Consider the following 14568-nt stretch of genomic DNA (forward strand, 5'->3'; position numbering starts at 1 on the left):
GTCACATACACAGTCCACACACTTACACACAACTATCACTCACATCAAGATAGAGAACATTCCAGTGCCCGGGCAGGCTCTCTCATGCTCCTTCCTGCCTGATAACTCCCCTCTTTCCCCCTCACACCAAGGTTCTGAGTTCTACCATTATAGATCAGTTTTGCCCAATTTCAAACCCCAACTAAATACGTATCCTTTTGTGTCGGGTCCTTTTAGTCACCATATTGCTACAGGAAGTGGTCTTTGTCCTTTTATTTTCCATACGGTATTCTGCCATGTGAATATTCCATAATGTATCTCTCCACTTTTCTATTGATGAACATTTGCATTGTTTTCTGGGTTTGACTATTATGAGTAAGTGGACATAGACACTAATTTCTCCTAAGTATGTATCAGAAGTATAACTAATAGATAGCTTTACTAGGTACAAAGCTAAATAGTCCTCAAAAGCCTCAGTTCACCAATTTACACTCCCACAAAGTAATATACGTGTATGGCATATTGCAAAAATGGCTACCGTTCTTTTCCTGTATACACAGTGACTTTGTATCTCCCCCTCAAAGCTAAAAGCACATTTCTCCATCCTTCAGGTGTGGGTTGACCTTGTGACTTGTTTTGGCTTTGATTTCTACAACTGTTAAGAAGCTGTATAAGAAATTCCAGGCTAGGTGGCTCGGTTGGTTAAGGATCCAACTCTTGATCTAGCTCAGGTCTTGATCTCTGGGTCATGAGTTCAAGCCCTGCTTTGGGCCCCACAAGAAGAAGAAGGAGGAGGAGATGGAGGAGGAGGAGGAGGCGAAGTGGAGAAGGAGGAGGGAGAGTGAGTGGGGGAGGGGGAGGGGAGGCACCCATGACCAGCTGTTAACTGCAGACCTATGAGTGAGTATAGCAAAACCCAACGACCACTTGGCTGAGCTAATTTTCAGAACTGACCACTTGGCTGAGCTAATTTTCAGAATTGTGGGCTTTGACCTGGAAAAGATTTGTCATCCACAGTGTTCAGAATTCCATTTAAAAAAAAAAAAAACACTGGAATTACAAAGACACAGTGGTCGGAATTCCATAAACACACACACACACACACACACACCCCAACACTGGAATTACAAAGACACAGGAAAACTGGGACTTCTGGTTTGGAAGGAAGATGACCTTAAAGCAACTATTATAAATATGTCCATCAAAGACCTGAACCGAAAACAAATAGGCAAATCAGGTACTGTAAGAAAACACTTACAAGTTATAGACCCAATAAAGAATTTTTATACAGAATCTATAACTCAGTAATGAAAAGAGAATCCCAATTTAAAAGATGACAATAGACTCAGACACTTCACAAAGAAAGATATGGAAATAGCTAATACACACATTAAAAAATGCTTAACATCATTAGTCATCAGGGAAATGCAAATGAAACCAAGAGATACCTCTCTATATGACAGATTGTGCAAAATTAAAAATACTGACAGTGTTGGGGTGCCTGGGTGGCTTCGTTGGTTGGGCGCTAGACTCTTGCTTTCGTCTCAGGTCATGATCTCAGGGACATGGGATTGAGCCCACGGGATCAGGCTCTGTGTTCAGTGAGGACTCTGCTTCAAGTTCTCTCCCTCTGCCCCTCCCCTCCTCAAATAAATAAATGAATCTTAAAAAAAAAAAATACTGACAGTGCTAAATGTTGGTGAGTAAATAGAACAACTGGAAATCTCAAGCACTGCTCGGGAATGCAAAATGGTACGACTTTGAAGGAAAGAAGCCAAGCACATACAACCTCATACAGTACTATCCATATGTGTGATGCTGAAAAGGGCAAAACTAGCAAAAAACATCATTTTTGTAACTGGTTGCCTCTGGGAGTTGCCGTTGGGGAGACACTGGGGAGAGACAAAAGGGAACGTTCTGGGTGTGATGGAAATGTTTTCTATTTAAACACAGATGTGAATTACATAAGTATAAACATTTTTCAAAACTCATCAATTTGTACATTTAAGATTGGTGCTTTCCAGGGGCTCCTGGGTGGTTCAGTCATTTAAGCATCAGACTCAGGGGTTCAGCTCAAGTCCTGATCTCAGGGTTGTGGGATGGAGCCCCGCATGGCATGGGGCCTGTTTAAGAGTCTCTCTCTCCTTCTCTTTCTGCCCCTCCCCCACAGCTCGCTCTCTCTCCCTCTCTCTCTCCCTCTCTAAAATTAAAAAAAAAAAAAAAAAGCAAAACAAACAAAAAGATTTATGTTTTTCACTGTGGGTAAATTTTACCTGATCTGTAAACCAAATAAATGCTGTTTTAAAAAGAACCATTTCCCAAACCCAAACCAAAATCAAACAGCTTAAGTCAATGACCTCTTTCTAAAGAATTATGTCTGCAAATGATCAGAATTTACGCATGGATTTTGAGGTGCTCTTCACAGTACAATCTGTCCATAGGTTGTGGCAGAGTCAGCTCGAAAGCACCTCACACGCTCAGCTGAGCCAACCTGTTGCATGGTCTGAAACCTAGTCTCCTCCCTGTGTACACCTACCTGGGAAGTGAGGCTGGGCCAAGGCTTCCAGAAGATTATAGACTTTCCTAAAGCTTGTCAAATTTGTGTAAGTAAATCTGTGGATTGAAAGTGGGAGGCTGCTTGGGGCTTCGGGCAGGATTTTCACATCTTTGCATAGCCTTTTTAAAATCAAGGAATTGTGGATTAATTTACCTTTTTCTTTTCTTTCCTTCCTTCTGTATTATTTATTTCCTTCTGTCAGTGTTCTCTATTAGAAACAGAGCCAATGTATTGAAGGAGTCAATCTATTGAAATAAATCTCCTTAGGAGAGATAGATAGATCGATCGATCCCATACAGAGATATTCCATATAGATAGATCCCAATAATATCAATCATTGGTGTAAGCTGAAGACCTAGAAAAGCCAGTGGTATTGTTCAAAAAAGCATGAGAGCCTGTGAGCTGATGATACAGATTCCAGACTAAGACTGGAGGTCTGAGAGCCACACAGAGGATCTGGGTCCCAGGTCATCACTTGGATAGGGAACAAATTCAAGCTTTTCATTCTACTCAGACCCTCAGTGGATTGAAAGCGTCCATCTACTTAGGGGAGGGTCATCTGCTTTACTCAGTCAACTGATTCCAATGCTAACCTCCTCTGGAAACACACAGACACACCTAGAAATAGTGTTTAACCAGATATCTAGGCATCCTGTGATCAAGTCAACACGTAAAATTAACCTTTGCACCTTCTGTCTTTCTTCTTTCTTTCCTTCTTCCCTCCCTCTGTACCCCCTCCCTCCTTCCCTCCCTCTCTCCCTTCCTTCCTTCCTTCTGTCTCCCTCCCTTCCTCCTGTTGTCCCTGGAGGCTTGACCAAGCCTGTCCCAAAGATGTCACCAAAGACTCTTGGTCTTGTAAGGAGAAAGAATTCAAGGTCAGACACAATACAGCAGATGAGTAACATGAGGCGAGCCGAGCAGGAAAGTTTATTAAAACGAAAATATACTCTAGACTTGTGAGAACAGGTGAGGTCCAGAGAGGGAGCTTTGCGTCCTGGGTATGGGTTTCTATCGTTCAGGGACAGCTGCGAACAAGGAGGTATAATACTGTCACTTGGGGCGGGATTTCTTGGAAGCCGGGTTTCCTGCATTCTCTTCCTTATTTAGTCAGGGGTTTCCTGTCATGGCACCCGCCATCTTGGGCCTGTCTGGCTTGATAGGCTTCTTGTGGAATGCTGCCAGGACAGGACTCTGACTTTCCTGTTATCTCATTTCTTCCAGTATCCAATTAGAACCTAAATAACTGTCTCTAACCCTTCCTTCCTTCCTTCATCCATTTTCAAATTGAACACAATTTAATTCCACTAGTTCGGATTTTTCACTTTTACCTGACAAGTACTGATTATTAAAATGAATTTCTTGGTTTGGTATTAATCTTGACTTTAAAATACCCATGAAAGTACCCTGGTAGAAAAACAGATTAAAATAGTGTGTTTCTCCCTTTATCATTAGTAAGAACTAACACACTCATCAAGGTCAACTCTCTGAGATAGTAACCACATATTTCTATTAGCAAATATCTCAAAGACCTTATCTGTTGGCAGTGTTTTTCTTTTTCCTCTAATTTATAACCTGAAGCTTGAAGGTGAAGTTGTTTTTTGATGGTGCTTTCTTTTATAGGAAATGTGCACACTTGTTATCTGTCATTGTGTTTACAGATTAGGTGAAGGGGAGAAGGTAAAAGGAAGAAACCTAAAAAGGGAGAACAAACATTTATTGGACAATAACCAGAGCAGGCCACTGTATTATGTCCACTTTGTGTGATGCTTACAATACTCTGCCTCAGCTGCTGGGAGCCCCCTTTTCCTGGCAGAGAGCTGGGACACAACCAGGTGGTTGTGTCCTGCAAGCTACCCCCCAGGATCCACAAACAGAGGTGTATTACTGCCTTATGGCTGGCGTAACAAATGACCACAGATTTGCAGGCTTAGAGCAGCACAGATTTATTATCTAAAGGTCCTGGAAGTCAGAAGCTGAAAATGAGTCTTAGGGTACTAAAATCTAAGTGTTTCCAGGGATGGTTGCTTCTGGTGGCCACAGGGGAGAACTTGTTTTCTTGCCTTTTTCAGCTTCTGGAGGCTGCCCTCACTCCTTGGCTTGTGGTCCCACATCACATTGCCTTCTGCTCTCGTGTGATCTTCCTCTTCTGTAGTCAAATGTCTCTATTCCTCCTTCTTATAAAGATACTTAGGATTACATTTGGCCCACCCAGAGAGTCTCCCCATCTCAAAGTCCTTAATTTAGTCACATCTCCAAAGTCCCTTTTGCCATACAAAGTGATATTCACAAGTTTCGGGATTAAGATAGGGATATTTGGGGGTGCCTGGGTGGCTCAGTGGGTTAAAGCCTCTGCCTTCAGCTCAGGTCATGATCTCAGGGTCCTGGGATCGAGCCCCACATCGGGCTCTCTGCTCAGCAGGGAGCCTGCTTTCCCTCCTCTCTCTGCCTGCCTGCCTACTTGTGATCTCTGTCTCTGACAAATAAGTAAATAAAATCTTAAAAAAAGATAGGGATATTTGGGGAGGGCTGTTATTCAGGCTACCACACGTGAGCAGACAATGTTATCTTGTGGGTATACACATCTTTAAAATAAACCCAGCACTTTTCTCTAGAGTGTCCATTTTCTTCGAAGATTTTTGGTTAAGAGTTACATTCAAGGATAGGAATAAAGCAGAGTGATTTTTGGTAAAGAGTTAACATTTTAATAAGCATAGGTATAGTACAGTGAATGCAAACTTTACATGACTTAAACTTTTTTTTGTCGTATACAACTTCAAACATTTGCAAAAGCAGCAAAAACAGCACAATGGAACTCCATGGAATGGCCACTCAACCTGAGCAATGATCAAGTTGTGACAAATTTAGTTTTATCTGGACTCCCATCCACTCCCCTGTGTTCTGGATGACTGCAAAGCAAATTCTAAATATATCCTCTCATCTGTAAATATTTTGATATGTATCTCTCAAGGAGGATTCTTTTTTTAAAGAAATAAAACCATAATACTATTATCCTACCTAGAATTTAATAATAATAATCATCTAATTGCATCAAATATCCCTTCAATGTTCAAATTTTCCCAGTTTGTCTCAAAATTGCTTTTATAGTCAATTTACCCAAATCAGGAGCAAAAGAATAAAGCATATGTGTTGCAGTTGGTTGCTATGGCTCTGAAGTCTAGTTAAATTTACAGATTTTTCTCTCCCTCCTCCCACTTTCTTTTTTTCAACTTGCAATTTATTTGTTGAGGAAATGGGCTATTTGCCCTGAAGAGCTTGGCATTTGGACACCATAGTGGAGCTCATCATATTCCCCATTCCTAGTATTTCCTGGGAAGTAAAGTTAGATCTAGAGGCTTTGGTTTGATTTTTTCTCGGCAAGATTGTCCAAGAGACACAAAATGTCTGGTTGTCTCTTTTTTTGTGATATTACTAGCCAGTGATAGTCCTTGCAGCAATTCTTTAATGCATTAAGCCTTGCAAGAATGGGGATCACCTTCCTCTATTATTCCTTCTTCATTTAGTAGCTACTGTCCTTTAAAAATGAACAAAAAAGAAAAGCCTTCTTTCACGATCTATTCAGTTACCTGAGGAACAATTCATATCAAGGTGGGATAAATGTTTGTTTTTTTGAGAGCGAGAGTGAGAGAGAGAAAGAGCATAAGCAGGGTGGGGAGCAGCAGAGGGAGAGGGAGAGAGAGAATCTTAAGCAAACTCCATGCCCAGAACGGAGTCCACACACCAGGCTCGATCTCATAACCCTGACATCATGACCTGAGCTGAAATCGAGAGTTCAACACTTAACCAACTGAATCACCCAGGTGCCCCAAGGTGAGATACGTGTGTGATTTACTTGTCTGTTTAATTGCCAGCTTTCAAAATAATTATTGGGCTTTCTAGCTCCTCCCAGTGAACAGTGAAAGGAATTTTTTAAATCATTATGAGTTAATGTAATTACATCTATTTGCTGTGTTCCAATCCATTACAGCTACTACCATTAGTGATGCACAGATCACCTATTTGAACAGTGAGAGTTTCTTCATGTTAGTTACATTAGTAGTTTGCTTTGTCTTGGTTTCTGTAATTTCCTTGTTTTCTGGAATGACAAGATGGTCCGGGCTCATTTTGTACATTTCTTACCCCAGACCATGGATTCAGCTATTTCCCCAAGGACTCCTGGTTTTCTTTTAATGGGAAATGGTGTTTAGCTACCATAATCTGAGTGCTAAGGGTGCTTACATGCAGGGAGCTATTCAATGCAGGGAGCTAGGATATATTTATTTTTTAAGATAAAAAATACCATGAGTTCATACAAATACTTCCAATTCAAAATTAAAGCTGTAGAAGTTTCACTTAACCTTATATTTCTTAGCGGTATCTCTTTTCTCCAAAAGTTAAAATCCTGTTCCAAACAATACGAACATAATTATTCAATATGCAATATACACTTAAACAGTCTTTAATAACAGTTTAAGTATCAGCAATAGGAACAACATGATTACTGAAAACAATTTGAGATGTTTTATGAAGGGGGCAATTTTTTGTTATTGTTACTTGAGTATCTTATTTGAGGATCTCCTATAAGATATGTACAATCAAAATTGTGTTTTAAAGTCACTTGAAACAATTCTTCCCTATGCAGTTTGCCACCCACTAAATACATAAACGATTTCAATTTTTGAAAATTTTTTTTCATTTAGTTTTATACTCACATAAAATATTGACATGATTCCAAAGTCAAATGCACAAATTAAGGTATATTTGTAGAACTCTATCTTCTATTCCTGTATTCCCTTACTGTGACTTTCACCCAAGTGAGCACTTTCTAAAAGTTTTTTGTTTATCCTTCAATTTTTAAATTTCTTTCTTTCTTTCCTCCCATTTTTCAATTTAAAATTTTAAATTTCAGTCTTTCTCTCCTCCCATTTTTTAGATGTTAAAAAAACTCACATTTTTTTAAATTTTGCATTTTTTACTTAACAAGTTATTCTAGAGATATCTCTATTGCATGGAGAGATCTTTCTTTTTCTCAGAGGTATAATGCTGATATTGTGTGGATATAGTACAGCTTATTCACCCAGCTCCCAGCTGGTGGATGTTTGGATTGTTTTCAGTCCTTGCTATTGCAAATAGTGCTGCAATTCCCTTGTGTTCATGTTTTTATCATATTCTTGGAATCCATTCCTGAAAGTGAGAATTCTGTCAAAGGATACATACTAATGTACTTGTGTTCAATATTGACAAATTCTTTTCCATAGAGGTTATAAGAACTTGTATTTCTATCAGCAGTGTATCAAACTACCTCTTTTCCTGGACAACAAATTATGTTGCCAATCTTCTAAATTTTATCCAATCTATAGGTGAGCTATTGGTTTTCAGTGTGGTTTAAAAATAAATGTGGCAGAGAGTGTCTTTCCATATATTAAATATTTGCTTTTCTTTTTTTTTTTTTTACTGAATTACTGAATATTTATTGAGTATGCTGTATACCAGGCAAAGGAACAGAAACAAATTGTCCAGTTACTTTTAACTGCTTCAGCAATGCCTGAGTCCTCATCATAAAAAAACCCCATTGTGCTGATTTAGTATTCATTCACTCTTTGATTAATCTTCATGTACAGTTTTCTCATCTACTTTCAAATCTTGCATAATGCTGTAGACCATTAAATATTCCAAAGGCCGTCTCTAAGACTAGAGGAATCATCATTGCTTTTATCTCTGTCTGACAAAGCAGGAACCAGTAAAGTAAAACCCTTCCTTTTGGTGGCAATGGAACAGTATGCTACTTGACTGCAAGGCATCCATTTTTAGAGAAAGCCAAACCACAGGGATATAAAACACCACATATTATGCTAATCAGTGAACTTCTCAGAACACAATTTTCCTGGCTTATATTGCCCAAATACAAAGCATCCGTTATAAGGAGCTTGTAAGTGACTACAGTAGACAAAAATGGAAGTGTAGTCAGTGATGCATATGTCTTCAAAGCATCATGGTTAACCTTGAAGCAATGTCTGAAAATGAAGTTGGCCATTATTCCAGAGAAACTAGCTGCTGTTCCAAGGAATGCTGTGCCATATATATTTAGAGTCTTTTCTTTTCTAAGATATTCAATTTTTTCCCTATGATTTCGATGATCATTGGTTTACTGAGTTTTTGGATCTTCCAGAGAAAGACTGGGCTGACCAGGTGTGTATGTTGCCATTCTGATGTCCTTGGGCGCTTCCCTGGGTCTCGCCGGCACCACACCTGCATCCTTCAGGTCAGTCCCCAATATTTGCTTTTCTTTTAGTGAAACCTCACATCTCACATTTCTTGTTGCAGCACATATTCCAATAAGAAAGGATATGGTGAAGATATATTTTCTACCTTCAGTTACATCTGAAAATGTCAACCATACCTAGATCATGATTTTACTGGGTATGTAATTCTTGTCTGAAACATAATTGCCCTCTGAATTTTGAACTTTCTAGCTTCTGAAGTTGAGTTGCTGATGAGATGTGTAATGCCACTCTGATTCTTGCAACTTTTTTCTCTTTTTGAAATTTTAGACTCTGAAGCATTGGAGTTCTGTTATCTCACAATGCTAAGTCTTGGTGTGAGATTATTTCATTTCTTGGGCTGGGAAGTTGGCATTTTATTTTATTTCAGTGGGCTCCACGTTAGGCATGTATTATTTATTTGATTATTTGTTCTCCTTTATTTTGTCTTCCCTGTCTACTTGATCTGGCATTGTTCAGATGTTGGACCTCTTGGACTGATTGCTCATACACTTTATCTTTTTTCCCAACTTTTATATTTCTTAATTATTTTATACTATAATCTGTGAATTTTCTTAAACTTTACCTTCCAATTCTGCTGTGAATGCAACCTTGCCTCAGATCTCTCTTAACATACATAACTTGCATCTTTGATACACATGGTCTCTTTAGTATTGTTCCAGATTCAGGAGTTACAATCTTTCATTTTTGATCAGTCTTCATTGAGATTAAAGGACTTCCTCTTAGTTAAAAGGGAGATTTAATGCCTATTTGGTACAGGCATTAAAGACTCTTGATTCTCTGAGACCTTCCTCTGGCTGTATATATATTTTTAAAAGTGTAAAGAACCAGGGAAACAAGGAATTCTTGGAAAGAATGTGAGAGACTGATGAATTTTTGCTGGAAAAGCATTCTTCTCTTACATGATATTGTAATTCTCCTGAATTAGTTGCCTTGAAAGACTGTATTTTGAAAACTACAAAGCACCAATAAACACGTGGTATTATATTTCAACAGTTTGTATAGTGGTGTGACTACTGTACTTGCGGTCTAGGGACCTAGGTTCTAGACTGAAATCTGTGTATCAGGATTCTTGGTAATAAGTGACAGAAACCTGGTTCTTAATGGGAACATGCTGTGAGGGATATCCACAGAACTGGAGGGCGACCATTTGATCTTCATCTACACCTCATATTTTGTTTCTCTCTGAAGGTCAGGGTCATGTCAGGATGTTTCACATAGCTGGGGTGGGGAGGCATGGCTGATGACAGCTCTGGGGTCATGACTCAAGAGGAATGAGTAAGCAGAGGACTCTCCCTCCAAACTTTGGCATGAAAAGTTCCAGGGATGGACTCAGACTGGCTCTAGTTCTCACTAGAATCAATCTCTGTGGCCAGGAAGGGGGTGGTCTGGGGTGAGGTACACACTGGGTAAGACCTTCAAGATGGGCAGCCCTACCTCAGCCAAACTGCCGGAATGAGGGAGGGAGTGGAGCAGTTTTCCCAAGAAGAGGGGAAGGGTGCTGGACATGTAACAGCCCAGATGTCCACAATCCCTGCCACTCATTAGATCCATGACTTCCGAACCAGGCTGGGCCTCAGCCTTTCTATTTGTGGAGTGAGACACAGAGACGAAGCATCTCTATGATTCTTTCCCAGCCCAAATATATTATGAATTTACTGAAAATCATGTTTTTTCCTTATTCTTTTTTAACTTGCATGAGAATTAAATATCTCTGTTAGAGACCAGAAAAGCGTGATTCCACACATTAAATAGCAGAGGGAAACAGACCTATTTAAAGATCATCCTGCCTTTGAGGATTTTAAAGAAGGTGAAGAATCTTCCCATAGTTTCACCCCTGAAGCACAGAAATATCCAACCAAACTTTTCCCACAGCCCATTTTTATCCCCATGAGGAGGGCTCTGATTGTGCCAGAAGGCCCCCGGGGGCTGAGTGCCTACCATGGCATTCTCTTGGTGCCAGATGGTCAGGAAAGGCAAGTGGGGATGTCATTTGGATCCCAGTATCTCCACCAGTAAGAGTGGGACCAAGTGGTCCTCAAATGCAGCCAGCTTGCTATATACTAACGGGGCCAGCTGACTCACTGCAGGGACCTGCAACTACTCCTCATTGTCATTCTTGTGTACGAGTAAGGAAGTGTAGCAATTAAAATCCAGTCCATGATTTTAATTAGCAATCATTAATTTCTGATTTTCCTCAATCTCCAACGCAGTCCAAAAGGCATAAATGCTTCCAGCAAGATTGTCAAGGTCTCATTTGTTTCTTCTCCCCATTTTTTTTTTTGTTTGTTTGTTTATTTGTTTGTTTTGGGGGAGGTTTTGCAGGGGGGGGTGGTTCCTTCTCTCCCCTAGTTAAATTTTCTTGTTTTGTCTCTCTCTTTCTACTGTGGCTAGCCATTGATATTTATTAGAGTAGCATTTGTTAATGACATCAACACTTTTGAACGCAGCCAGAAATGAGAGCTATAATCAGGTAGTCTGAGTAATCGGTATGTTGAGCAAGAAGGATGGAGTCAAAACGGAATATTTTGAATGTTGCTTCCTACTATGACCTTAGAACTTATTTGGTAAGGACAGCCTTTCCTTTGCCTCTGGATGAAGACAAGGGCAGGTTGTGTTTGGGGTTGCCTCCATTTGCCCCTCAAGATCCACTCATCAACCAGAGTCGTGTGGACCACATCAATATGCTATGTGCCCTATGGATGCTTGTTGAACTTGGACAACGGGGAGCCCCAGCAAGAAACTGGACAAACGGACGAGAGCAAGGTCAAAGAATTTAATCTCTTGCTTCTCTCCTTGTGAGGTCAACTCAGCTGGCTTCATCCCTTGATTGAAGGGCAATCCTCCCAAGGTGGTTTGCTCTTCATAGCTCTCTTTCTTTGGGAGAACGCCTTCTCCACACCCCTGTGGGTCAAGGCTGTTAACATGGGTTCCTAATCCCCTGAGGATCTCTCCTACATGCTGTCTATACCTTTCCCATTTGACACTTTGTAAAGAAACCCTCCCTATATTATTGCAATTTGGGTGTACTCTCTTAGGGAGTAAACAGTTACACAGCTACTTAGTTGCAAACAGAATCTCAGTGACAGAATGATAGTATCCAGTCCAAGATATTAATCAAAGCTTCAGTCTTCTCTCCAGGACAAGAATTGTTACCCCTCTCCTCCAAGTGGTACATGTTGGTGGACACCTTCCTTTAGTAGGGGAAGGGTGTGTGGCTGGCCCTGCTTTCTTTTTCACCTTACCTGTTCTGGGCTATTTCCATTCCTAAGTTGAAATGGGGGACAAAATGGAAAGAATGGTTTTCCCTTGACTTGGTTCCATCATAACCTGGTTTTGCGCCCTCTAGCCTGGTGTAGTTAGAACCAACTATCTCCTGGCCCCTCAGAAGCTCCCTGCACTCTCACCCCAAGCTGCTCACCCATGACCCAGGAAGTTCTCCCCTTGGGCCTTTTCACACTTGGATTCTCACTTCTGGAAAATCATTATCCTTCCAGGTTATATTGGGCAGAATTTAAGATTCCAGGTGAAGTTTAAATCAGCAAACTCATACCTGGTTGACAACCTGTCTGGCTCATCTTCGTTGTTCCACCAAATCAGCTTAGCTGCCTGACTCTCCTGTTGGTCACTGTAACCCTAAACACCTGGGAACCCACAGGACCTGAGAATGGTTCCTCAAAGTCTCCTCGCAGCTGAACTGAGGCAAGGGGATACCCTCCACCTCCTCTACCAGGCAGAAGTGGAACTCACAGCCCAGCCCGTCTCCAAGGAAATCCTTCTTATGAAGTCATCTTGGTCACTATTTGCTCCAGTCCTTAATATTGCCAAAATGTGGGAGGCAGGTTAGGGCAGGAGGGATTTAATTCTCCAACATCCACTCTGAGGATCCCTCCAGGGGAGGGAGGCAATCTGTCTCACACATGTTTTGGTGTGTCATTTTTACCCCATCTTGGAGTCTCAGTCAAAATCTCAATTTTAAGATACCATAACAGATGGTTACATACACTTTTAGTTGCTAGATAAAACAGGACAGTTCAAACCTTCTTCCACAATAAAGAGGATTTGTTGGTTCACATAACTGGAAGAGGCCGGAGGTCGCATGCTCTGCCGTATCTCTGTGATTGCTCAGCTCTGCCCTTCTCCATGTTTTCAAGATGGCTGCCAGAAGCAATCTGGGTATGGGCTTTTTTGTTCATACCCAGGGAACAAAGAGGACATCTTTTCCCTCAACTCCTGAACAAGAGTCTTGAGATTTACTCTGACTGGACAAAACTTGATAACTTAGGTCAAGCTGTTAATTTGAGTGAATCCTTATCACCAGGCGAGCACGGTGTATTGATTGGTTCAAGTCTTGGGTAGGAGCCATCACCGCACTGTGACTGTGGAAGAGAGATGGGTTACCTGAATTGGGTTAATCCATTCCTGGAATTTGGGGTGATGTTAGTGGACTTGAGGGTGGGACTCAACCTTGTGCAAATCTCCCAGTTGTGTAACTAAGAGGAGGGGTTGGAATGGCGGTTCAGGAAGCACCTGCCACCACCCAGTCCAAGGTCATCTTACTCAAGCATCTAATTTCATCCCCACATAAAATGCGGTTTTGTGGAGATCTAAATACTTTATATTCATAATACAAACATACTTGTGACAACAGAGGGGTTCATTTTGCCTTGGGTCCGACTTCTCCATTAGGCACAGTGCCTAGGGCCATGGTACTTTTACAGCCCCATGAAAATGTTTGAATTTCCTTTAAAATCAGAAGAGAAAAAGGAACTTTAAGGTCAAAGAAAATGTTTTAATATAATATATATATTCATCTCTATAGTAATCTAGTTATAAAATATAATTTGTATAATAATAATAATTACTATTATTATTAATGGGGAAATGGGCCTACTAAGGCAGAAGTGCATGGGTGAGAAACTAATCAGGCAGCCCCTCTTCGCATTCCTTCTTTACTGTGATATCCCACGACAGAATGTAAGTGTTGACAATAAAAACCCAAAGTCTGGGGCAAGGAGCTCACCCCTTTGAATTCCGAGTTACTATCCACTTACTTAAAGAACAGATGTGGGTTGTACCGGAGATATTACTGTGCCTGAAAAGTGCAGTCCAGGGAAGTCAAGCTTGCTTGCACACAAAGGAGAGAAGGCAGTCCCCCCCCCCCGCCCCCCCATTGCAGGCTTATTGACGCGGACGTGGCACTTTAGAGCATTCCAAGCCCATCGTCTCACTGGATCCTCGTCAAGAACCCGGTGCCGTACTGACCCAATTAATCCATGAAGAATCAGAGTCCAGGAGAGCCAACAGACTCTCCGCAGTTTGCTTCATGGTTACTGCGTCGTGGCCCACCCGACCCCTTGGCTGGATTTGGGAGGACAGGGCCGAGAAATCTGTTTTCATCAGCTTCCTGGTGACCCCCGGGCGCGCTGAGATTTGAGGGGCTGCAGCCTGGAGGAGGGGGAATGAAGCTGTAGAAAGCAGATGTGTTCCCCAACTCCTCTTCCCTGGGTGGTGTGTGAGGCGGCGTATTCACTTTAGTAACTAGGAAAGGGGCTCAATACCGCTCCCCACGTAGACTGGCCGCCGCATCTCCAGCAGCTTCAATTTCCTAAAGATGGAAAATCTGACAGCCCCAGAGATGAACCCGCGCGGCTCAGCCCGCCAAAGAGCATGCGCACTAGCAGGTTGCCCGCCATGTCTTCTCTCCCAGGCCCCGCCCCCTAAGGCCCCACCCCCGTCTGGCCTCCGCCTCCT

General features: G+C 41.5%; 1 pseudogene; it reads right to left on the reverse strand.

Moving 5' to 3' along the window:
* Nucleotides 1-8137: 8137 nt before the first annotated feature.
* LOC122909996 lies at nucleotides 8138-11992 on the reverse strand (annotated as a pseudogene).
* Between the last annotated feature and the right edge of the window lie 2576 nt (nucleotides 11993-14568).

The sequence above is a fragment of the Neovison vison genome, chromosome 6, assembly GCF_020171115.1.
Source record: "Neovison vison isolate M4711 chromosome 6, ASM_NN_V1, whole genome shotgun sequence".
NCBI lineage: Eukaryota > Metazoa > Chordata > Mammalia > Carnivora > Mustelidae > Neogale > Neogale vison.